Source organism: Protopterus annectens, chromosome 3.part1, assembly GCF_019279795.1.
Source record: "Protopterus annectens isolate FY-2018-M chromosome 3.part1, PAN1.0, whole genome shotgun sequence".
Taxonomy (NCBI): domain Eukaryota; kingdom Metazoa; phylum Chordata; order Ceratodontiformes; family Protopteridae; genus Protopterus; species Protopterus annectens.
The window spans coordinates 81,220,879-81,246,441 of record NC_056732.1 but is presented as its reverse complement, the minus strand read 5'-3'; the positions used below and the strand labels follow the sequence as shown (position 1 = coordinate 81,246,441).

General features: G+C 36.7%; 1 protein-coding gene across 1 annotated transcript in view; it reads left to right on the top strand.

The window, feature by feature from the left end:
- Positions 1–25,563, top strand: part of LOC122797635 (fer-1-like protein 4) — a 1,984,889-nt gene that overhangs the window by 1,060,531 nt on the left and 898,795 nt on the right. The gene's annotated exons all lie outside the window — the stretch shown is intronic.

The following is a 25,563-nucleotide window of genomic DNA, read 5'->3' as shown; positions in this document are numbered from 1 at the left end:
TAGGTCCTACAACTGCTGTCTGAATGTACTCTTTGCCTCATTATCACAACCCTGCTGAGATTATGAATACTGCCCTGTCATAACATTAGAGTCTGATTGCCATGAGTCTGTCATTAATTCTGATGATATCCCTCACTGCCTTCTGAAGCCTCTCTCTCACCACAGTTCTTGCCTGCCCCCCTCCTGATAAGTAGAGTTTTATTCCCAAGCCAATTGGCTTTGCTGCACTGCCCTTGCATCTTGCCTCTTGGATACATAGGATGCCCAGCCTCATCCGTATCATCTTCCAAGCTGCGTCCTGTCAGTGAACTTACATTAAGCACAGCAATTCTCAGTTCATGTTTGGCAGGTTGGTTCATTTTATGTCCAGCATTCGCTCAACAGAGCTATCTCAGGTAACTAGACACCGGCCGGTCAGTAGCTTATTGACCTAGGGCTGCTGGGCTTTATGGCGGGCACACACTGGCCAATAGGGGCACATATACCCCTCCCACTGTTAGCAAGGGTCCTTGACGTAGGTCAGAGTAGGCCAGGTCCTCAACCCACTTATCACAAGTAAGTACCCATGCCCATTTTGGCGACATTAATCAACATGATCAAATCACCTAGAACCACCTTTTACACTGTCGAGTGGCTACCCCTAGCATGGTGCGCAGTCTTTGATCCATGTTCACCTATCTTGAAGATACTGCACACCACAGTAGATGCCCAAAGTGGTTGGGCTGTACAACTCTTCCCCTGTAGGACACATCTCCATTTATTGGTAAGTTTGAAATGGAAACACTCAGCATGTTTTTCAGACATGGGAGAAATCCCCACTAAGACACAGGGACAACATATATATATATATATATATATATATATATATATATATATATATATATATATATATACATACATACATACAACACACACACTTACACACACATACACACACACACACACACACACACACACACACACACACACACACACACACACACACACGCACACACATATGTTGTTGCTTTTCTTATAATTATGGATACATAGAGAAGTCTGGATAGTAATAATGAATGGCAAAACATGTTTGACTTCATATATTGCATATTTTTGTTACATTCATTTCTAGCTTCTGACATATACAGTGTCTACAGGGGTCAATGTAGGTTAATATTTAGACAATGTGTACAAGTAGATGTTAAAAAATGAGTATCTTTAGGCAGTTTGGTTGTGAAGTACAGATATTTAGCAATTTGTTATGCCTTGATGGGAGGTTGTGGTCATCTGTGTCAAAGGAAAAAACTTCAAAGACCAATACATGTAAGGTTCAGTTAAGGCACATTTAATAACTTGCTGCAAGGAGACAAAAACATGCAAATACAGGATTTTGCCCAGCCACTAACAGGAAGTATGCTATTCTTATACTGTTCTACAAGACATTGCCTTCTATGGCTGACGTAATCAAATACAACTGTCGGTATTGTTCTACAGCAAATGTTACTCAGATTTTCTGCTGACACAACTGGATTTATGAAAAACATTTTGAGAAAAACAACCTGGCCTTGGTGGGCCCTAGCCCGTTACAAACTTCTATTGTGTAGTTCTAATACATGTGTTACATTTCAAGGTACTTTTCTAACTTAGACACAAGCAAATACTGATTGCAGTTCATATTTTCAAGCAGTCTTTGTTCTGATTATCTATAGCTTCTGCAGCTGTGTGTTTTCTCACAGCACAAGCAGAACTCCTTGTCTAAGTCTCATAACATTTATATTGTTCTATTTATTATTTTCCTGACATGAGCAGAACTTATCTGCTTTCCTGTAAATTTCCAAAGCATAAGCAATAAGCAATAGCTGCGCATATTTCATGACAATACAATGTTAGAAAGCTTCTGCAATTCGTACAGATTTTATGCAGTGTGAAATAGAATAAATGTGTTAACCCTTTTCAAGCTTTAAATGCACTAAGCATATTGCTAATACATACACTAATACATATTTTTCTGACAATCTGACATCATTATCTTAGTTTTCTTATCATGCAGTGCTAATCTATTATTTTTAACTAGTATGAAAAAGCAGAGAAACGTGGGCTGTGTGTTTTTGAGTAAGTTAATATATTAAGTAAATGTAGGAGGATATATTCAAAAATATATTGCTTTAAGTTAGCTTTATTTAGGTTTAGGTATATCTGGTTGGTGAGTATGGCCATAATAGTAAACCTGACACTGAGCTCTGATGGACTGCTATTGAAAAAGCATATTTTATTAAAAGAATATTTTGCCAAACAATTGTTTATTTGCCTTCTTCTCATAGCTGAGAAAGAAAGAGAAGGAGATTTGCCCATCTTGAACATTTTTGAATTATCTAAGAATATTTTCTTCTATGGTTCCCTTTGTCTGCACGTACTGCTTTCATGTCACAATTATAATTACTGTTTTACTACTCTGTCCTGATGTAAAATCATTCAGGATTGAGGATAGTATTATATTATAGTTGCAGACTTCCTGCTGATCTATAGTAAATGACTTAACTTACATAACTGGTCTGCACTCACTGTGTTTGGAAAGATCACTTCTCTTTTGGTGCTGCTATGAGTTTGCTACAGTTCCACAATAAGTGCATTTTGCTGTCTTGAAGACAACTTCCAATAAGACTGATTGGAGTACTTCTATTATCCCTGATTTTGTCTTTATTGAAAGTGCTAGAGGGTTTGCCCAGTGATAGGGAGTCATGTTAGTTAACTGGTTTAAAAGTAGTTTTGTACTAGTTATAGACATGGAGCAGAATTTAAAGGCTAAGGCATGTACGTTTGGAAGGGTTTTGTAAAAGACTGCCTTTTAGGAGAATTTGTGTCAGCTATTCAACAATATGTGTAGAAGAGCTACTAAAATTATTATCAAATTCTACATTTATTTTCTTATGAGGGGTCTATTAAAACTTAAGTAATTTGTGTCTACATGGCCTATTATGCTATACTAAAACAATAAAGGCACTTGCACATTTTTTCCTAAGAAGTATGCACAGTGCTGTCTGTTTCTGTTTTGATAAATAGATTACTGTAATTGTTAATTTGTCTCTCTGGTTGGATTAATCCATTTATATAATCTAAGGAGGCATTAAGCCTTTGCATTAATTTATATTTGTAGAGATATTATCTTTAGTGAGTATGTCTGTATGCTATGTTCATTAGGGTGCATCAGCTGTCTGTACATTATGTAATATGAGATGTTGCCTGATTTAATTGATCATGACATTTCTAACATATTGATGCTGTAGTTTTTACAACTAAGATATTAGATGAATGATGGCAAATGACTTGTATGGGATGTAAGAGGGAACATGATAATGTTTATAAAATTATGCAAGTGTTCAGTAATTATCCAGTATGGAATGTGTGTTGTACTTGTTGTTGGGCTGGTTGTTCATATAGAGTGTATTATTTGTCGTTAATCCAGTGTTACGCATTTATTAAAGCTAGCATTAATGTTAGCAGTATTCTGTAAAATGTTGAGATCATAGAAGATATTTTTTGTATTTGGTTTATTTATATTGCCTTTGTTAACTAAGAAAGTCTGAGAAAGCATAAATCCCTGAAATATATTAAAGTCATCCAATATTTTAAACAGTTGTTCCATGCCCTGTTCTGGCTTAGTCAACTATATTAACACATCACCAGTAAATAAAGGAAAGTTAATGTTATCTCTACCTATTTATCTTTTCAAATGTGAATAGCTTACCATTACTGCCAATAGTTCTAAAACAAAACTGGAGACAGTGGACAATCCTGGCATGGTCTCCTGAGAAATCAATAGGGTAGGGCCATCCCTGCATTTATCTTCACCTTAGTTGCTGAAGACATATAAATAGCTACAAGTACATCAATAATATCATTTGTAAATTCAAACTTTAAAGGTACTGTACAAACTAATACTACTCAGCCTTGTCAAACACTTTCTTGGCATGGGTACAGGATGATTTAGCACCAGCAGTAAAAGATTCCAATAGTATTTCTGTAAACAGTTAAATATAAGAATATAAAATTACTACATTAAAAAAAACGAGAACATCTACAGAAAAAAATTAAGATTTAAAACACTGTATGAGCTAAGAAAACATTAAATTCGGCAACAAATCACACCCGAACTAACATTATTACATAACAGAACGAGATGAAATCAATGATTACGAGTCAAAAACGGAAAGTGTACTGCAACCATAAAATAATAAAAAAATACCTGCTAGAAATGTTTTTACAAAGAAAATGTATTCCCAGCCAGGAGCGGCCTTAGGTCAACTGGTGCCCTAGGTAAAAGGGCTCCACTGCGCCCCCACCACACCACCTGGTGCCCCATCCTGGTCTACCCACCCCAAATAAATACTGGAAAAGCACCCCTGCTAGCGTGGCGCCCTAGGCGGCCGCCTAGTTGGCCTATGCCTAAGGCCGGCTATGTTCCCAGCATAAAACTATAAGCTCTTTCAAAGTAATACGACATGCAAGGCATGATCCATAGTCAATAAAAGAGCAAAAAAAAAGTTGAAGTATAGTTTCTTCACAGCAGAATAAAAAAAATGAACTAGTGCCATCTACTGGTCCCATTAAAATAGCAATAATAAAATTACTATTGAGCAAAGAGAATTGAAAGGGAAAAAAAATTAAAAAAAGCTTGTGCATAGATGCACTCACTGACAAAATGTCACAAATTGTCTCATTTCATAGCATTAATCATATTTACATATTAAAAAATAAGTTAAATAAACTAACATTTACATATTAAAATATTAACACAATATATTAAGTTGCTATGTAAAATTCCTGGTTAAAATATTAAGTATTAAAATGCAATAATTAAATATAATTGGGAAACTGCTTAGTTAATTTTTGTGCGGTTGTTTATTTATTGTAAAATTTGTGTCAAATCATCCAGGGTCAAACCGTCTAATAAATGTTATCATAGACATTAAATGTAAATTTAAATATGAAAGTGTATGCACAATTGCACTGGGGTCAAATCGTCCGGGGTCAAACTTTCCTGCTTCCCTTGGCACCTAAGCTATCACTGAATCTTTTCACACTTTTATAATAAGCTCCATGAACATCAAAAGTCTGCCTCCCCCAACAAATGCATGGAATAATATTGAAAAACAAAATGTTTTGAAATTAGTAAGCATAACCCAGAATTATGATTCAAACAACAAAAATACATCCACCCTACAAATAGTACTAAATGTAATAAAAGTTGTACATTTTTGTTGCAACTGTAGTCCATGCAAGAATCAGTTGGATCAATGACGGAGACTTGGGCACATTTTTCATGGTGGTATAAGTATAACACTGCTTTGGGGGTAGTACTTGTATGAATAGGTATTTTCATGGGAGCTAATTTGATACACATTTTCCTGTAGAGTAACAGAAGACAGAGAAAAAGCAAGAAATGCTGAGTGAGAGAGAGAGAGAGAGATAGTGAGGAGTCGGAGATGGACTATGTATCAGTTTTAAGCTAGGAGATAATACAGTAATTATCAGACTAGACACTGGTAAATATAGTGTTGGAGTATTAACATTTACCACATTTGTGGTGGTGGAGTCCATAAGCAAGACCATTGTACTGCCAGATATTTTTACAGAGGAATTAAAAATTTCAAAGTAAAAGGTGGACCTGACAGTGACTGTGATGGAAATGCATTGGTTGGCTATATAGACAGCACACACAATAATTGTTTGAGTTAAGTGATAAATAAAGTTGCTTTTCTTAGCAAGACAGTAGTCCCTAGAGGGATTTACCATTTTACTAGCAAATGTGTTGCTCGACATTGTAGTGAGCTGTACAGAGTAGTAAGGGTAATTTTTTTTATGTGAATAGGCTAGAACCACCTGTAGGTCAATCCCAATATGGTTCTTAACTGTCTGAAAGTTGTATGTTTTGCTTGTAAGATTTGCTGTGAACTTGGTAATGTTAATATAGCTCTTTAACAATTGTGTTAATTGGTAAGTGTGCAGATATAGGACTGTAGAAACCAGGCAACAAAAAGATCTATGATTTGGGCTTATATTATAACAAAATGATAAACGTTACAAAGTAACTGAATTTTACTTGTTCTTCATACCATATACTCTACGTACACATACACACACACACACACATATATATATATATATATATATATATATATATATATATATATATATATATATATATATATATATATATACACATATATGTATGAACAACCAAGTATCAAAAGCTTACCATGTTGACTAACATTCTGGCGATGATCTTAAAAGACGAAATATTTAGTTGAAAAACACAAAAACACACAAATACAATTGTTTTTGCAGGTGAAAAAGCCCTTCTGCACATCACACAACAACAACATACAACTTAAATATGCCAACTTCAAGGGAAAAGGTAGAAAATTACCTAACCTGCTGTCTGCTGACCTTGCAGAGAGCTTCTGTTACTACAGTGATGAAACTGAATTCATTAAAATGAATCAACCTTTCCCATTTTCACAAAAGCAGTGGTTTGACTAAAACACTTGAACCTATATATATATATATATATATATATATATATATATATATATATATATATATAGGTCTACAACAAGTTGTTGAATGGCAAGTTGCCAAACTTGAAAAAAACACGGCCATACCTAATCAAAAATCACATGATCACAGTACAGTGGGGCTTGAATAATTTGCCCTTACCTCACTGTTATGCAATCTTGGCTTAGTGTTAGTAGGGGGTATAGGTGGTGCAGGGGGCTTGCACTCCTGCAAAAAAATTAGTTTTCATTTTTTTGATGTTCAGTCATTATACACTTCAATGTAAAATTATCACTTTGTCGCTATTATGAGTGTTTATAGTTTGCTGATACATTCATATCTATATATAGATATATGCACACACACACACACACACACACACACACACACACATATATATATATATATATATATGGGTTCCATGTGTTTCATCATACATTGGGAACATTGAATATTTAGGAAGGAAGCTTATTTTATTGAACTGCCAGTCCTTTGCAGGATGTTGGCATTTGGATATATATATATATATATATATATATATAAATAAAATTATCAGGGCATGTTGGGATGTGGTGGGGGTGCAACCCCGATAAAATGTTAATATGTTAACACTATTTTTTTTTTATTGAGTGTTGACTATTTATAGTCACTGTAGTAGGCTAGTGATTTTTTGAAATATTATATATATATATATATATAAACTTTCTGTCAAAATGCTATGATAACCATACTGGCAAGACATATATTTGCTGGCTTCCAGGAACGTTGCAAGACAAAAAAAACCTATTGCTTTGTTGCTTATCTATTACAAGTAACAGTGGCAGGAAAGAAAACAAAAAAGCTTTCCATTTCTTTATATCACTGCCTCAGCAACAGAACAGCCAATTCAAATTTAATAGAATGTATTATAAGTGTTAAAATGAATACATAAGTCTTAAAACAATGACTCTCAGATTTGTGTTGGTGTATTTCACCAAGTCTAAATCTAATAGGCACTCATTTGCAATTAACGATGTAGTTAGTTCATTAATTGCGTAACGTAAAGCAAATGGACTGGATTTGATTGACATTTTATTAGTCATGACATACTACAGGATAATGTAGAAAGCAACAGTACAATCACGAATACTAACAGAAGTAGTATTTGATAAGTAAGGAAAGTGCAGCACAAGAGATAAAACAGGAAAACACATCAATATTGCTGTCAGTTAGGGACATGAGTAAAGAATGAAACATTAGGAGGTAATTTACCATTCCATTAGAGAGACAAAATGCCACAAAGTATCTCAGCTGATTACACAATAAAGCACCAGGTAGATAAATGAGCCTGCCTGCAATATTAAAATAAAACAATTTGTATAGTGACATCTCCTGCTGCAGTGGTGTTTTGTCAAGTTTTAGAACAATACTAAACAAAATGTGATATAGGAAAGCTGACTACTGACTTCATTAAGTCAGATAGCTACACTGCTTTAAGAGCAAACATTGAAGTTACAGGGCCTTTCTGAATGCTTCTTGTTTCCTGGAAAAGTTTACCTGCGAGTTGAAGGCTGATGTGATTTAACAAAAAATGTAATGTTATGCTTGCATTGATGATCGCTAATATGTCATGCTTTGTCCCAGTCACTTGTTAACTTGTCTCTGCTATGTTCAGTCCCATACGGTTTTCCCAACTTGTCATGTTATGAGCTAAACAATTTACTAAAATTAATACAAAAACCCCCCAAAAAAACAGATGATTACCTGTCTAGTTTAGTAAAACGAATGAGCTTGAGGAGGGGAAACTTTGTTCCTAGTTATGAAAAAATTGTTGCCCTGCAGCTACATCCATTTCCAATACCAGCTTTGGGTATGGTGGAACACAGAATTGCAGATTTAGGGGTGTCAGGAGAGAATGCTTATTTCACGTTTAAATCAGGACATCTGAGCTAAATAGGGTCACACAGGAGCACTGATTGTTATAGCTGTATTTGAAATTCTGCAATCGTATTGCATAAGCTATGCGCATTACTGTTTGCCATTATAAGGTATTTATTAGCTTTTTGGATTTAGAGTTTATGGATATAAGCTATGGAGACTAGAAGAACTGACAGACTACTGGACATGTATTTTCTTGATTGTTCCTATATATTCCAAGCTCCAGATGTGCTAATTCCTCAAGAATTTTATAGAGGTATACTAATATTTATAACAAGATGAGATGCTGTGTAAGATAAAATGTTTTAAGGAAGCTCTGGATGCTCTGGAGCTGTGAACAAAGTTTAGAATATTTGTAGATTCCTGTACATCATCATCCATTTGATCCACTACCAATTTAAAACCTTTCTAATTGGTTCACTGTTCAGAGGGTGGCTTAATGGCTAAGGCGTTTGCCTTGAAAACACAAGGTGCAGGATTTGAGTCTTACAAGGGACAATTGGCTACGCTTAAAATGGCTCGCAAGGGCAGTTAGCTTAGTACTGAACTATGCTCCCATACTGACCTGCTATTGGTACTCTGTCAGTTCTCTAGTTGAAGTCTAAGTAGATAAAGTCCACCTGACAGTGTGGGTACTGACCATGGCTGATCTTAGCAATAGGAAAACTAAGTGTCTGCCAAGGGTGTACAGCACTGTTTCAGTGTTTATGTATATTATTTTTAAAGAAAATAAATTCAGCATTTCTTTGCTTATGAATGTCTTGCAGTACCCATGTTTATTCATGGCTGTGGCACCTATGGAAGAGATGCTGTATACCCGACCTCTCAGTTTGCTGTTTTTCCTGCTTCATCCTACTAACAATCTAGACAACAATTCAAAGAGCTTTAAAGGCTGTCTCATTTGCTGTCTAAATCATTGGTGTGATTGCAATGAGGGGAAACACATTCTAAAGAGTAAATTTATATGACAGCCATGGTAAGCACAATATAAAGAGCCTTTTAACATTGGTACCTGTCAGAAAAATATGTATTAATGTGTGTATGCTTAATGCTAATTAGAAGCTAAATGAGTTAACACGTTTTTCATTCTATTTTATATGCACTGTTTTATATAAATTGAGTTTCATATGAGACTGAAAAGATGCTTTTTGAAACTGTAGTGTGCTTTCAGAAACTTGCAAGATGCCCTCTGACCTAGTAATTGCTAGCACAGCAATATTCATGTTTATGCCTTTTGGAAATGTATTTGAGAAGCAGGTGCTTATCTGCTAGGTCAGGAGTGAATGAATGAACAATGCTATATCCTGTAAATGTAATAATTCTAAACAATCAGCTCTGTTCGAAGTATGAGAACACGTATAGCTGCAGAAGCTTAGAGATAATGTAGACAAAGGATTATTAGATAAATTAACTGCTAGCTTTGTGCTTGAATTAGCCATAGTACCTTGAATGGTAACATTACATGTATCTAACCGGTGGTAACCAAGGCCACGTTGTTTTCCTTAGGAAGTTTCTCACAAAAATTGATAAATCAGCAGAAATTCATGAGACTAATTGTCAATAAGTGATGATGAAAAGACTTGTAATTTGTTACGTGAGCTTGGTAGGCAATGTCTTATTAGAAAGTGTATAAAAATGAAAGTATTTCCTGTTTCTAGTTAGACAAACTCTGTAATAGCACGTTTTTGTCTTCTTGCTGCAAGATTAAAGTGCCTTAACCTGAACCTACCGTGTTTTGATCATTTTTAAAGTATATTTTTCCTTTGACAGTTTGGTCCTTCGGACCGGAAAGTACCTCTCGCTCTAGGCCTAGGTCAGAATTGGGCCCGGTGGCATGTACCCATACGGAGAAGAGGCCAAATCGGCTCTTCTGTTTTGAAAGACCTTTGACTGAATTGTCATTCGAAAGAGGCCAGCCACTGTTTCTGATCTGGGATCGGAGGATAAGTCAACTATCCAGTGGATCAATTCACGGAGGGTAAGGTAAGGAGGAATTTACCTTTTTCTGTTTTAGATCAGGGACTAGTTACAGAAATTTTTGTCAGGGAGATTTGCATGCGCAGATCAGGGACAAAAGATTACTGTCTTGTCATAGATCAGGGAAACAGAATAGGTAGACAGTTATTCTAGATAAACTGTGAAAAGGTGTAAAATCGTGGTACCACGTGATAAGAAGGGTTACGTAACAATTTACAGCTTAGCTAAGGCAACATGGGAAATCAGTGCACGAAAAGTTCCAGAGACCCGCCCCTAACCAAAGACGTGAAATATATGCAATTACAGCGTGCCGATAATATTAAGTACTATACGAAATGGGTTGATAAATACAAATTTGATGGTAATCTAGATAAATCTTCACTTATTAAACTCGTCAGACAACTTAAAACAGACGCGAAAGGTCAGCTAAAAAAGCAACGGCAATTAGGAGTCCCTCAGGCACACAGGTGGCTTGAGGAAGCAAATCGCAGGGAACAAAAGATTAAAAATTCAAAAGCAATGTTCTTAGACAAAGAAGATAATAACTTGGTAATAGCAACAGCCCCTCCTCCTCCGCCTCCGCTTCCCTTACCAGAATATGAAGCGAGTGGACAAGCTGATCCACCTCCGCTATATCCAGCTGTTCCTGCAAAATCAAAACCGTTTGTCAGGGATCCTATCGAGACTAGGTCTCGAACATGTAATTTGAGAGGGGAGATTGAATTATATGAAATAAATAGAAATTCACAAGCTATGAGTGAGGAAGAGATATATCCACTCATAGAAGTACCAAATCCACAGGCAGAACAGGATCCGACTCTTTTAGTTTATAGACCGTGGACACCGGAAGATATCCGGAAAGCCACAGAGGGAATTCCCCATCCGAAAGTTAATTTTAGAAAATTCTTAAAAGACTTACAGGGCATGAGGTTAAGATACCATTTGAATGGAGAAGAAGTAGAAAAAGTAGTTAGACAAATTGTAGGTCCAGATTGGCACATGATCAGTGGCAACTGAAATCCCCGTGACGCACAGCTCAGACCACTCCCACACAGTAATGCAGAACTGGACAACAGAGTGAAAGGTCTGACAGACCGAATCTCTGAAAAATGGAAGCCTAGGGATGATTGGACTTGCATTAATCAGTGCATACAACAAGAAAGTGAAACTGTTGATAGATATTATGCTAGATTATTAGAATGTTTTAATAACCATTGTGGAATGCAAGTACCTGAAGATCAAACACATGATTCCCCATATGAACAACAGCTAAAGAATGCATTCTTAAAAGGCAGTATTACCCCCATTAGCAGCTTTATTACGAAGCACATGGTAGATCATCATACAAGTAGATTACAGTCATTACTTGAATATGCAAGACATGCCGAAAGGCATTTTAATAGCAAAAAGAAAAAGAAAGCTCAAGTATTCACAGTAGAAGATGGGTCAGAGGTTTTTGTAGTACAGACCGGGAAGAAGGGTAAGAAAAATACCCAGGGAAACAAACAATCTGATAAACGATCAGAAGATTTTGAAGAAAGAAAGAAAAGGGGTGAATGTTTTAAATGCAGGAAAAAGGGACATTTGGCAAGGGATTGCAGGCTAAATAAGAAGGTAACTACGGAAGATAAGGAGGGTGAGGAATGACTATATGATAGTCAGAAATCACTGGATAAGAATAAACAGGAAAAGACAAACGCAAATGTGGTAGCAAGGGTAGAGGGTGTGACAGAAGGGATAGAGGATGTACATGAATTCATAGATGATGAAGAAAATGAAATTTTGGACTTGGCATTATTGAGCCTAGAGCTCTACCTAGCAGATACAAAACTGGAAGTTACGCTTCTGGTAGAGGGGAGGGAAGTAAAATTTCTGTGTGACTCAGGGGCTTAACGGACCCTGATACATCCTTCCAAACTCCCAGAAGATTCAGAATCACCAGATTACATACTAGTGAAAGCAGCTAATGGACAGCTGTATCGAGAGCCACTCTCCCATGACATAGCAATAACTGACCCCGTATCAGGAATGACCCAGAAAAGCAAAATTGTTGTTTCTGTAAAATGCCCAGTCAATCTCTTGGGCAGAGACTTGATGCAGATATTTGGCATAGCCATTGTTCCAACCATGCAGGGTATGGAAGCACAGCGACAAATGGATACTTTTGTAGTGCAACCGGAGGGTGAAACATATTATTGGTACAGCCAGGACTTGGTTACGACTGGTCCAGGGGCAGTAAATGAAGAACTGTTGAACATAGCCATCAGTAAATCCCCCTCCCTTGACACTGACAAACAGCATTTGTTGCATTGTACTCTATATTACTGTAATAGACCAGGACCTGATAAAGAATATGAGCAAGAGTTGTTTAAAAACCATGCTAATAGGTTAGTATTACGAAATTTGTACTGGGACACAGAAGGAAGCAGTGTAATAAGCTGTTCATTGCCCCAGGAATTTTTAGCACTTTACAAATCTAATCGATTGCCACATGTAAGCTTAACTAAAAATAGAAATTTGAAGTGGGCAGACTTAGGAGAAAAAGTTACGAGGTGGAAAAAGCAGACAGAGTTAGAACTCTCTGAACAAGGAGTACAGAAGCAGAAATTGAATTGGATAACAGACACACCCAGCTGTGCACTCACAGGCAAGTGAGGGTAGCTGAGTATTACTCTTACTGGAGGAAGAGGAAAAAGCCTTACGAGACATACCAGAGACTCTCTGGTCAACAGGGAAATCAGATGTAGGACTTATTCGTACAGCAGGACCAGTTACTATTACACCAAAATCAGCATTTAGACCTCAGAAAAGACAGTATCCCTTGAGAAAGGATGCAAAGATAGGGATCAAACCTATAATAGCAGCCTTACTTAAGGAAGGAGTCTTAATAGAATCTCCCGATTCACCATGTAATACACCCTTATTTCCTGTTAGGAAAGCAAACGGGGAGTGGCGTATGGTCCAAGATCTACAGGCTGTGAATGACGCAGTTATACCCAGGGCACCAACGGTGCCAGATCCACACACCTTATTGAATGATTTGAAACCTCAGCAGAAGTATTTTTCTGTGGTAGATATTAGCAATGCATTTTTCTCAATACCGATACACCCAGACAGCCAATATTGGTTTGCATTTACATTTCAGGGGAAACGGTATACATATACGAGATTACCACAGAGATATTGTGAAAGTCCAAGGATATTTGCACAAGAAATGGCAAGTAACCTGGCGGGATTTATCCCACCGAAAGGTAGTCAGGTTTTACTTTATGTAGATGACATTCTGCTGGCAGCCCCCACCCAGCAAGAATGCAGAGAAGATACCATAGCATTATTACAATTTTTGGCCACTCAAGGACATAAGGTAAACAAGAACAAACTGCAACTTTGGAGAAAACAGGTTATATACTTGGGATATGTAATATCCAAAGGGGGCAGAATATTAGACGAAGACAGGAAAACGGCAATATTACAAGCACCTAGACCAACTACCAAGAAGGAAATTATGTCCTTCCTGGGAACTACTAACTTTTGTCGGAGTTGGATACCAAATTATGCTTTGGAATCTGCTCCGCTGACTAATTTGATATTCAAAAAGCCGATGGCAGCACAGGATTTATTACAGTGGACACCAGAAGCAGAATCAGCTTTCTGCAAACTGAAACAATTGATAGCATCTTCCTTAGTTTTAGGATTACCAAACTATCATAAGCGATTTTTCCAAACTGTAGACTGTAAGCAAGGTTATATGACATCAGTGTTAACACAACAGCATGGGGACAAACAACGCCCCATAGCTTACTATTCATCACAGTTAGACCCAGTGGCACGGTCCTTGCCCCACTGTGTACAAGCAGTAGTCACAGCTGCAATGGCAGTGCAGGCTTCAGCCTCAGTAGTATTGTTCCACCCTCTCACATTGAGAGTGCCTCATGCAGTCGCGATTATTTTACTGCAAGAAAAAGTAGCATATTTTTCTCCTGCTAGACATCTTTCCTGTATGACTATACTGTTAAGCCAACCTCATATGACAATTGAATGATGTACAACTTTAAACCCGTCAACCTTGCTCCCAACCCCTGCGGATGGCTGCCTGCAGGAGATTGAGCAAAAGACACTACCTAGAAAAGATCTTACAGATGTTCCCTTGGATGATGCCGAGGTGACATACTATGTGGACGGCTCGTGCAGGAGGGGTCCTACAGGACAGAACCTAGTGGGGTATGCAGTAGTTTCTGATACCGAGATTTTAGAAGCGAAGTCTTTACCACACAACTTATCTGCACAAGCAGCAGAGTTGATTGCCTTGACGAGGGCATGTACCTTAGCAGAAGGTAAGAAAGTGAATATTTTTACTGACAGTCAGTATGCTTTTTCTACTGTACATGTTTTTGCCCAACAGTGGAAAAATAGAGGAATGATAACATCTACTGGTAAACCAATTAACCATGCGCAATTTATTTTAAATTTGTTAGACTCTATTCAGTTACCTCAGAAAGTAGCTATTTGCAAATGCGTAGCTCATACCAAGCAACAGGATATAATTTCAAAAGCTAATGCGAGGGCTGATACAGCTGCAAAACAGGCAGCTTCAGAAGTTTTTCTTTTGAGCGAGGAATTACAACCTTCTGAGATTTTAGATTTAGAAATGTTAAAAACAATGCAGACACTTACTACAAATATAGAGACGCAAAAATGGATAAAACGAGGAGCAATCCTTGAGAAGGGACTGTACATCTCCAAAGAAAATAAACCAATTCTACCATCTAACTTGTTTAGATATGCAGCTTTGTTGAGCCATGGGCAGAGCCATGTCTCAACAGGGGGGATGGTACAGTTAGTGAATCGAGTGTTTACGATGTATGGATTTACTAATTACACAAAAAAATTTTGTGCAGCATGCCATGTTTGTAACAAGCATCATGCACAAGGGGCATTGAAACCTAAGCAAGGGAGTTTCCCTACACCACCGTATCCATTTCATACTATTTGTATGGATTTTATAGAACTGAACAAATGCAAAAATAAGAAGTACTGCCTTGTCATTATAGATATGTTTTCCAAATGGGTGGAAGCTTTTCCAACTAAAAATCCAGACGCAGCTACTGTTGCAAAGGTCCTTGTTAAAGAAATTATACCTAGATTTGGCATACCGGAAAAGATTTATAGTGACAACGGTACACATTTTGTAAACCAAACAATACAACAACTTAGTCGCTATTTTGGAATATCATTGAAAAACCACTGTGCATACCACCCCCAATCTGCAGGATTAGTAGAGAGGCATAATGGGGTGTTAAAGAATAAACTTAGGAAACTGATTAGTGAGACACAAAAGAACTGGGAGCACTGTTTACCTTTGGCACTGCTGAGCAAGAGAACTGTTCCAAATGCAAAGGGATTAACTCCTTTTGAAGTTTTGTTTGGGATGGCATATTATACACCTCAATGGAAACCTCTCATGTCTGCAGAGCAGGAGGCTGACAGTTCACTTGCAGGGTATATGAGGCGATTTTTGAATAACAAACTTTTGCAGTTAAATTCTGTTTCAGATAAAGAGCAAATGAAATTGGAAGCAGCAGTAGCCCCAGGTACCTGGGTCTGGGTGAAGATAGTGAAAAGAAAGAATTGGAGTTCTCCGAAGTGGGAAGGGCCGTACCAGGTACTACTGTCGACACCCACTGCAGTCAAGATCGCGGAGCGAGCATCCTGGATTCATCTGACACACTGTAAACTGGTTAAGAACTTTGAACTGGACAAAAACCTTGTTACTGTTGTACAACGAGAACAAAATGGCCAGGTATAGAGTGAATAGAGACATTGAACAACCTCAGAAAACTTGCATGATTATTTTGATAGTTATGCTAATAACATTGTTCTTTTTGTTGTGGCCTTTCCTTTTTCCTGCCACAAAAGTTGAACTGATCAAACATGATGGGCCAAACATAGACTGGCACCCGAACTTTAACACTTATCAGGCAATTACACGTGTGTATGCTGAGACTTTTAATGTTTCGAACTGCTGGATCTGCACAGCCATACCAACAGCATACGGGGGGGGTTATTAATGACTACTATCTCCCTAGGGGTCAATGAGACCTGGGAAAAGCTGTTTTTTGACACAGTATCTATTAAAGCATATGATAAGGTAGCACTGTATTTGCCTGTGACACAAAAGGGAATTGTATGTTTTTATAAGAATGATACCATACAAGTGGGTTGGAGCAAGTGTAATGTGACTGTACAATATAAATGTTATACAAAAGCAAACGATCTGGGTGGATCTTGTAGTACAGATTATAACTCATTTCTTAAATCCATGCATAAGACCCTTGATCAAGTACAACGTAATCCTGTACTTTTTAAACAGTTATCTGTAATAGATAGGAAAATGTTTCATGCAGGGCAGTCATTTTGTAACAAAGTAACTACTAAAGTAGAGGATTGTTATTTTGTGTGTGGTAAAAAAGCATATAAATGGTTACCTGAGAATTTGTCCGGCAGTTGTTTTTTGGGGTACCTGGTCCCGGCCATATGACACACTGCAGTCTTGCCTCAAGGAAATATTCGAAATACCCGAGATGTGACCAAGAAGACTGTTAAAAAGCCTGAGAATCCAATGGTACAGATCAAGGTGGGCTGGAAAGACCATCATAGTGTGGGTACCAAACTTACGCACATGGACTTGAGTGACGCTGTCATATCTTGGGCAGGCATATTACCTGCATATGGTGCAGTTAAATCGATTTGGGAGCTGCAAAAACTGTCTAAACTTCTCGAAGTGATGAGTAATGCAACTTTCTCTGCTCTTGAACTGATAACTGATGAACTGAATGCTATGAGAACTGTAGTGCTCCATTACCGAATGGCTCTTGACTTCACCCTAGTGGTGAGGGGTGAGACGTGTGCTTTAATCAAAGAAGAATGCTGTGCATTTATACCAGATCATCAGCATGAAATAAATGACCACCTTGAGGTAATTCAGCAAGTGTTGGCCATGACCAAACCAGGCCCAAACCCTCTGACGGACTTTTTCCAGAATTTGTTTGGGGGGTGGGGTTCCATCCTAATGAACATCTTGATTGCCATTGGGGTGGGATTACTCCTAATAGGAGTTTGTGTTTGTTGTGGAATCCCCTGCATGAAGAAATTAATCTAAAAATTTATAGACATATCAGTTTCTGAGACTATGTATCAGAGTACCGAATTTGAAGAGCTGCTAGAATGTGAAACACTTTCATAAAGTCTAAACTGAATGACTTTCTTAACTGCAAATCCTGATTGGAAGAGGTTAGGAAAAGAAGCAAACTGTTTATTCTTTTTGAAAATAGAATTAAAAAGAATTAACAGGGGGGAAATGTCAGAAAAATATGTATTAATGTGTGTATGCTTAATGCTAATTAGAAGCTAAATGAGTTAACACGTTTTTCATTCTATTTTATATGCACTGTTTTATATAAATTGAGTTTCATATGAGACTGAAAAGATGCTTTTTGAAACTGCAGTGTGCTTTCAGAAACTTGCAAGATGCCCTCTGACCTAGTAATTGCTAGCACAGCAATATTCATGTTTATGCCTTTTGGAAATGTACTTGAAAAGCAGGTGCTTATCTGCTAGGTCAGGAGTGAATGAATGAACAATGCTATATCCTGTAAATGTAACGATTCTAAACTATCAGCTCTGTTCGAAGTATGAGAACACGTACAGCTGCAGAAGCTTAGAGATAATGTAGACAAAGGATTATTAGAAAAATGAACTGCCAGCTTTGTGCTTGAATTAGCCATAGTACCTTGAATGGTAACATTACATGCATCTAACCGGTGGTAACCAAGACCATGTTGTTTTCCTTAGGAAGTTTCTCACAAAAATTGATACATCAGCAGAAATTCATGAGACTAATTGTCAATAAGTGATGATGAAAAGACTTGTAATTTGTTACGTCAGCTTGGTAGGCAATGTCTTATTAGAAAGTGTATAAAAATGAAAGTATTTCCTGTTTCTAGTTAGACAAACTCTGTAATAGCACGTTTTTGTCTCCTTGCTGCAAGATTAAAGTGCCTTAACCTGAACCTACCGTGTTTTGATCATTTTTATAGTATATTTTTCCTTTGACAGTACCACAGCTCTGTAGTACAAAATGATAGCACACTGACAGTGACCCAAGTGTCGTAAGCTCATTTAGTGGTTCAAGAAGCTGGAAGAGGCAGAGAGTGGTGGATGAGAGATGTGCTACTTGCAGTGACACTCTCTCCAGGTAGGGAGGGTTGTGGCAGCTCCTCTTCCTGTAATGATCTGGTGCTCCTGGTGAATGGTAACAGCCACTTCCCCAAGAACATACCCCAGGGAGGCATGGGGGTGGGTCTTTCTGAGCCAGTGCAGTAGCCCCTCTGAAGGAGAGCAAGGAGCACACATGCTTCTGCATCAGAGTATTTGTATTCCCTCTGCGATAGCGAAGAGCCCTCATCATCACCAGTGTGTGAAATTAAGTTCCATCCATTCAAAATGCTCTAATGATTGCTAGCATGACTCCACAATTATCTCTCACCTCACTGGGTATGAATGGGTGGGAACAACTCTTAATAAATGAGGAATTAATACTCCCCTAAATAATCATCAGGAGCTAATGGTCAGCAGGGAGTGGGGTGCAAAAAAAGGAAATTAAAAAAAGTCTATAAACAACAGTAATATGAGGCAATTTTTTTTTTATTATTTTGTACAATAGAAGGCAAGCAGATATCATGGGTAGTGGATGGCTTTGCAGAGCTAATATCAGAGTACTTTACTCTGGTAAAAACAAAGGAAATGGCAGCAGTAATGCAAAATATGGCTCCAAATCACATATAGTATAGACAAATAAACTTTTAATAACTGGTAAGTGCTTTCACCACGTATTGTGGCTTCATCAGACCATAAACATACATAAAACTTGTAAAAGACCATCTTTAACTACTCCCTAATAATGCTCATTAAGTTCAAACTTTCATTCAACCAATCATTGCACAGCATATACGCCCCCACATTATGTGAGTGGTGTCATCGTTCCTTCCTCTCTATAATTTAAAAAAACAGTTTTCCAAATAACTAAACATCATATAACTAACAATTTATAAAATAATTAAAACATCTCTCTGTACATATAAACATACACTGCGTATTGATGCCTATATATTGCCTATATAACATAATGAAGAATTTGCAAGACAAAAAACATTTATACATACATATATATATATATATATATATATATATATATATATATATATATATATACACACATACATACACACACACACACAAGCTCGTAGTGATATAAACAATCATGCCACTTTGTCGTTTTGGTGTACTGATGCATCACATATAACTTCGTGCAAACTTTAACATATTCTCTCTAATATAACTAAAGGACATATAGATTCATCCACACTGACTTAAATAGAAAGTGCCAGTCAGGTTGTTCTCTGTATTTAACCTACACATCCCTAAAATAGAGCTTTATATTTGAATTTCTATTAATTGAAGGTAAAGAGAGCTATATAATTATTAAAGCTGTCATACAACAACATATTACCATCCAAGCAAATATTATGCTAACTACAGGACACAGTAATATACATCCACCAAACTCAGTCATTCGCATCATCCATTAGATAAGCACAAATAAAGCCTACGATTGTGCGGCTTGCCATTCACTGACAGTATTAACTATTTATTTATAAAATACTGCTCACTCGATCAACTATGTGTCAATATGCAAACCAAATGATGTTACTTTGCTGGTCTTACATGCTCGAGGATAACTGTGTCCTTGCAGCTGTATAAGAACTATACACATCAAAACCTGGCCAGCTATAAGAATACATAAGTGTTGTGCATTTAATGCATTTATACTTAGATTGATAGTGCACATGCTTGGGCCCTACACCCATGTATATATTACACAACATTTTTATACATTTATATGCATGCTAAAGCCATTAAAATACTGACCCTCCTAACTAATTCCTTCCTTATTACTATAAATATACTTATGTTGAGAGGCAAACTATTAGGTGCTTCAAATGAACTTAAACATACATCATACAATCGAAAGAGGCTCACCAACTTTAAATATTAAAATATTAAAAACCTGAAAATAAAAATCATATTCACTTTATAATTACTAATATTCTTAATAAGCATGTTGTAAAGTGTTACTCAAAATACTTTAACTATAAAGGCACAGAGCATTCTCTTCAAGGCTAAGAAAGTGCATATGTATAACATCAAACATTCACTTAGCATAGTTCTTATACAGCTGCGAGGACACAGTTATCCTCAAGCGTGTAAGACCAGCGAAGTGGCATCATTTGGTTTGCATATTGACGTATAGTTTATCGAGTGAACAGTATTTTGTAAATAAATAGTTAATATTGTCAGTGAATGGTAAGCTGCACAATCATAGGCTTTATTAGCACTTATCAAATGGATGATGCGACTGAGTTTTGGTGGATGTATATTATTGTGTCCCGAAGTTAACATAATATTTGCTTGGATGGTAATATGTTGTTGTATGACAGCTTTAATAATTATATAACTCTCTTTGCCTTCAGTTAGTACAAATTCAAATATAAAGCTCTATTTTAGGGATGTGTAGGTTAAATATAGAGAACAACCTGACTGGCACTTGTCAATTTAAGTCAGTGTGGACGAATCTATATGTCCTTTAGTTATATTAGCGAGAATATGTTAAAGTTCGCACAAAGTTATATGTGATACATCAATACACCAAAACAACAAAGTGACATGATATATATATATATATATATATATATATATATATATATATATATATGTATGAATGTTGTGCCTTGCAAATTCTTCATTATGACATATAGGTATCAATACGCAGTGTATGTTTATATGTACAGAGAGGCGTTTTAATTATTTTATAAATTGTTAGTTATATAATGTTGGAAAAGCCAAAAGAAGAAGAAGAAGTTATATAATGTTTAGTTATTTGGAAAACTGTTTTTTAAATTATAGAGGGGAAGGAATGATGACACCACTCACATAATGTGGGGGCGTATATGCTGTGCAATGATTTGTTGAATGAAAGTTTGAACTTAATGAGCGTTATTAGAGAGTAATTAAAGAATGACTTTTACAAGTTTTATCTATGTATATGGCCTGATGAAACCACAATACATGGTGAAAGCACTTACCAGTTATTAAAAGTTTATTTGTCTATACTATATGTGATTTGGAGCCATACTTCGTATTACTGCTGCCGTTTCCTTTGTGTTTGCTACTACTTGTTTGCTGCAATGGTTTACATTTACCAGCTGCTTGTTTTTTGGCATTCTTTTGTATACTTTACTCTGGTAGGCTAGTAGCATGTGTGCCTGTATGAAAAAAAGTTTAAACTCATTACTGTGTGCCTTTATTTTATTTGATTTATTATTTGTTTGTTTTATTACAATCAGGCAGCTCAGATATACATAAGCAAAACAGTGACTACAATTGAATTACTAGATAGAGGTGCTCTCATACTAGCACGGTCATTTAATGTAAATGGCTGATTCTTCTGTCTTGTTCTCATTATTCTGGCTTTGCAAGATTAATGTTGTTTGCATGAAGCAAGCTGAAATACTGCACTGTCATACTATTTATGTGAAACAAAGTTAAACTACATTACTATACCTTTTTTTTTATCTCAAGTCACATAACTGAAGTGCATAAAGTCATCAACAAAGCTATAAATGATGGGTACATGGGAAATATCTGTACATGAAAGTAGCTGATTTTTTTTGTCATTTGCTGAGTGCAAATGGTCATCGTCTGGATTTACAGGACTAGTATGCATTTTTGTGAAGTAATTTGCAACAATTTAATGTAGCTACTGTGATATTATGTGAAATAAACTTGAAATATATTGCTAGGACCATCATTTTTTTACAGCAGTCAGACCTGTGACAAAGTCAACAAAGTTGTTGTAATTGCCAAGTATGGGGGCTGACTCTGGAAAAATGACTGCTGTTGTGCTCAAGTTAATCTGTCATTAATCTGTTGTTGCAGGATTATTGTGCCTTTGTGCAAAGCAAGTTGGAATACTTGAGCCACTTTTGTAATTACAGTCAGAAATCTGATGTGTGTGTACACAGTCAATAAAGTGTCTGATGGGTATGGAGGTTGTCTATGAATAAAAATGATGTACCTCTGCTGTTGTCTGATTACTGTTAAACAATCACTGATCTTATCTGGTAGTATCAGTGTCACAAAATTTGTTCGCTAAAATTAGTGTAAGACATTAATTTCTCTGACGTATGCTCACATGTCTGTGTATGTCAAGGGGGTATTGCAGTATATTTGAGTAACAGACAGGCCATAATTTCTTTCACTTTTCATCGTAGACAGACACTAATGTTGTTCAGAATATGAGTCTATCATTGATGGTCTGAAGAGGATATGTGTGACAGCACAGTGACACAGTGGGTATCATTGCCATTTTGCAGCACCTGGTTTTCTGCCTGAGTTTTTAGCTTTGGCTCCTTCTGTGTGAAATCTGCATATTCTCCCCATTTTGGAATACTTTTCCAGGTATTCTGATTTCCTGTAACACTAGAAAGACATGTCATAGCTGAAATGCCCATCTTCTAATTTGCGTAGATAAGTCTGCATGCAGAATGTGTGTGGGTGTGTGCGTGTGTGGGGGGGATCTGTGTGTGTGTGTAATGGTGCACATCTGTGCATGTTTAGAATATAGTTTAGCTTTTACCACATAAAAGGATATGAGGATAAGATCCACAGACATATAGTACATAGCACAGCACTAAGTAAGATATGTAGAGACCAAGCACAGGGTGTGAGTGATTTCCAAATAATGCTAATATATGCCTGAGTAGCTGCAGCACTTAACTATGAACCCTAGCCAGACTACACTTCAGGGTACAGTATCACCTGAAAGAATCACCCTTTTCAAGAGACCATGCAAAGGGAGTACAACAATACTGTGACAGTCATACAGCTGAATATTATCAAAAATTCTGTTATTAAATAAAGGAAAATGTAATGAGTTTGTAGAAGTGTGGTTAGTAACATTTTGTCAAGAGAGTTTATATTTTGTGGGGGTGAATAAGTCATGAAGATTTCTAAATAGAATTTGTGATGACATATACTTACTAAATGGAGATTTTGTTTTATATGTCCAGTGTTACTTCCTTTTCCACTCTTTATATTCTTTTCACAGAGAGATCTTGTGCTTCTGGAATGGCACCCCTGGTGTGCCTGTACCGTTCTTTCATCCCAACGTCAATCCCATTCCCATTTTCTACAGTTTGTTTTTCTGAGATGGTAACCATTCTGTGTCAACCAGGCTGCCTGAAGTCTGGCTCCCGGATCCCGTATAGACGAGGCTCACTGACGATGATGATGATGAGACACACTAGTGAAATTGCACTACTGTTCCTCACCTTCTAACGCTTGAGGCTTCCCTTTGCAGGCAATATGTTATCATGTTATTTGGTGCGGCTAAACTGTCTTAACGCGTAGCAACATAATTATATATGCATCAAAAGTTATGTTTTGCTTTCAAAGAATGTGAGTACATGTAACTCAGCTGCGTATTTTCTCAATATATGTTGGACATTGTTATACATTTATATTGCACTTTGTATTTATTACTATTTTGTGTGTGTGTGTGTGTGTGTGTGTGTATGTGTGTGTGTGCGTGTGTGTGTGTGTGTGTGTGTGTGTGTGTGTGTGTGTGTGTGTGTGTGTGTGTATGTATATATATATATATATATATATATATATATTTATATATATATATATATATATATATATAAATATATATATATATATACACACATATATATATATGTAGGTATACTTATTATTGTGCTTCACCACCCGGATAATAACTAAATAGGGCTAGTAGACCAGTGTGCTCACTTGATTAAAAGATTACAAAAAAATAAAAATTGGATATTGCATATTTAATTGGCTAGTACAAAAGAAAATGTACAGTATTTTGATTATACAAATTAAGGCATGACACAGTAATTTATAATAAAAACAGCAGAAAGTGGTAACACTGAAAAGATCGAGTGTACAGAGAATATTGAAGGAAATGCAGCAAATGAAAAACATAAACACAAGCATGTATGCAAGGTTGTAAGAACTTATACTGACACTTGTAATGCAGATGAAAGAGAGGCCTGCTAGGCCTTCCTCTGTGTATATGCACATTGCCCCACATGATCCATGAAAGCTACAACGTGAACATGGCTTGACAGAAGTAAACATGCTCAAACTCATTGCTGCATACTGTACACCCTTCTCTCCAGTAGGTGCTGGTTTGTGACAAATGAGACTACCTCCCTGCACTCCAGATGGGTGAGTTGGCATTAGGACTTACTTCTATTTTTCTTCACCTGGCTCTTCCTATTTCAATGTCACCAGTCCAAACTTGCCATAGCACATTGTTTTCAATTGCAGAATAGTCTACAGTCCTCAGCACTAGTTGTCAATTACACATGTAAGATAACAAATAAAACACCTCTAGCCACAGTGATAACACAAAAACTGACAGGCAAAAAGGTGCCATAAAGATGATGGAGTGGACTATTGAGTACAAGGAAGAAATGATGCATTATTACTATTATGCAAGTAGCCGAAAATATCCAAGCAGAAGATATTCAAAATGATTAAGAGAGAAATTAGAGGAAAGAAAAATACTTGCACAAGAGAAACTGTCAAAAACATCAAATGCAAATGTTTGTTCAATAATACAACTGATCCATGAAAAACATTACATAGACAAAGAATCTTTGGGCTACTTGAAAAAAAAAAGTGACAGAAGATGCACAAAAATATAAAGAACAGTACCTAAAGATTTTTGAAAGGTATAAAAAGAAGCATGGACACGAGAAAGAAAAAGATCTGATATGCTACAATATTTATGCAAAGGAGAAAGCAAAACTAATCAATGCAAAACAGCAGCCCACAGATTTTTGAAGAGAAATAAAGTCAAGGGTACCCAGATATGGAACATTTCACAATACAAAAATATGATCACAAAGGGGGAATGCAGAACAGAAGATAAGTAAAGATGAAGATAAACAAATAGAAGCTAATGTTATGGAATACCCGTGAAGG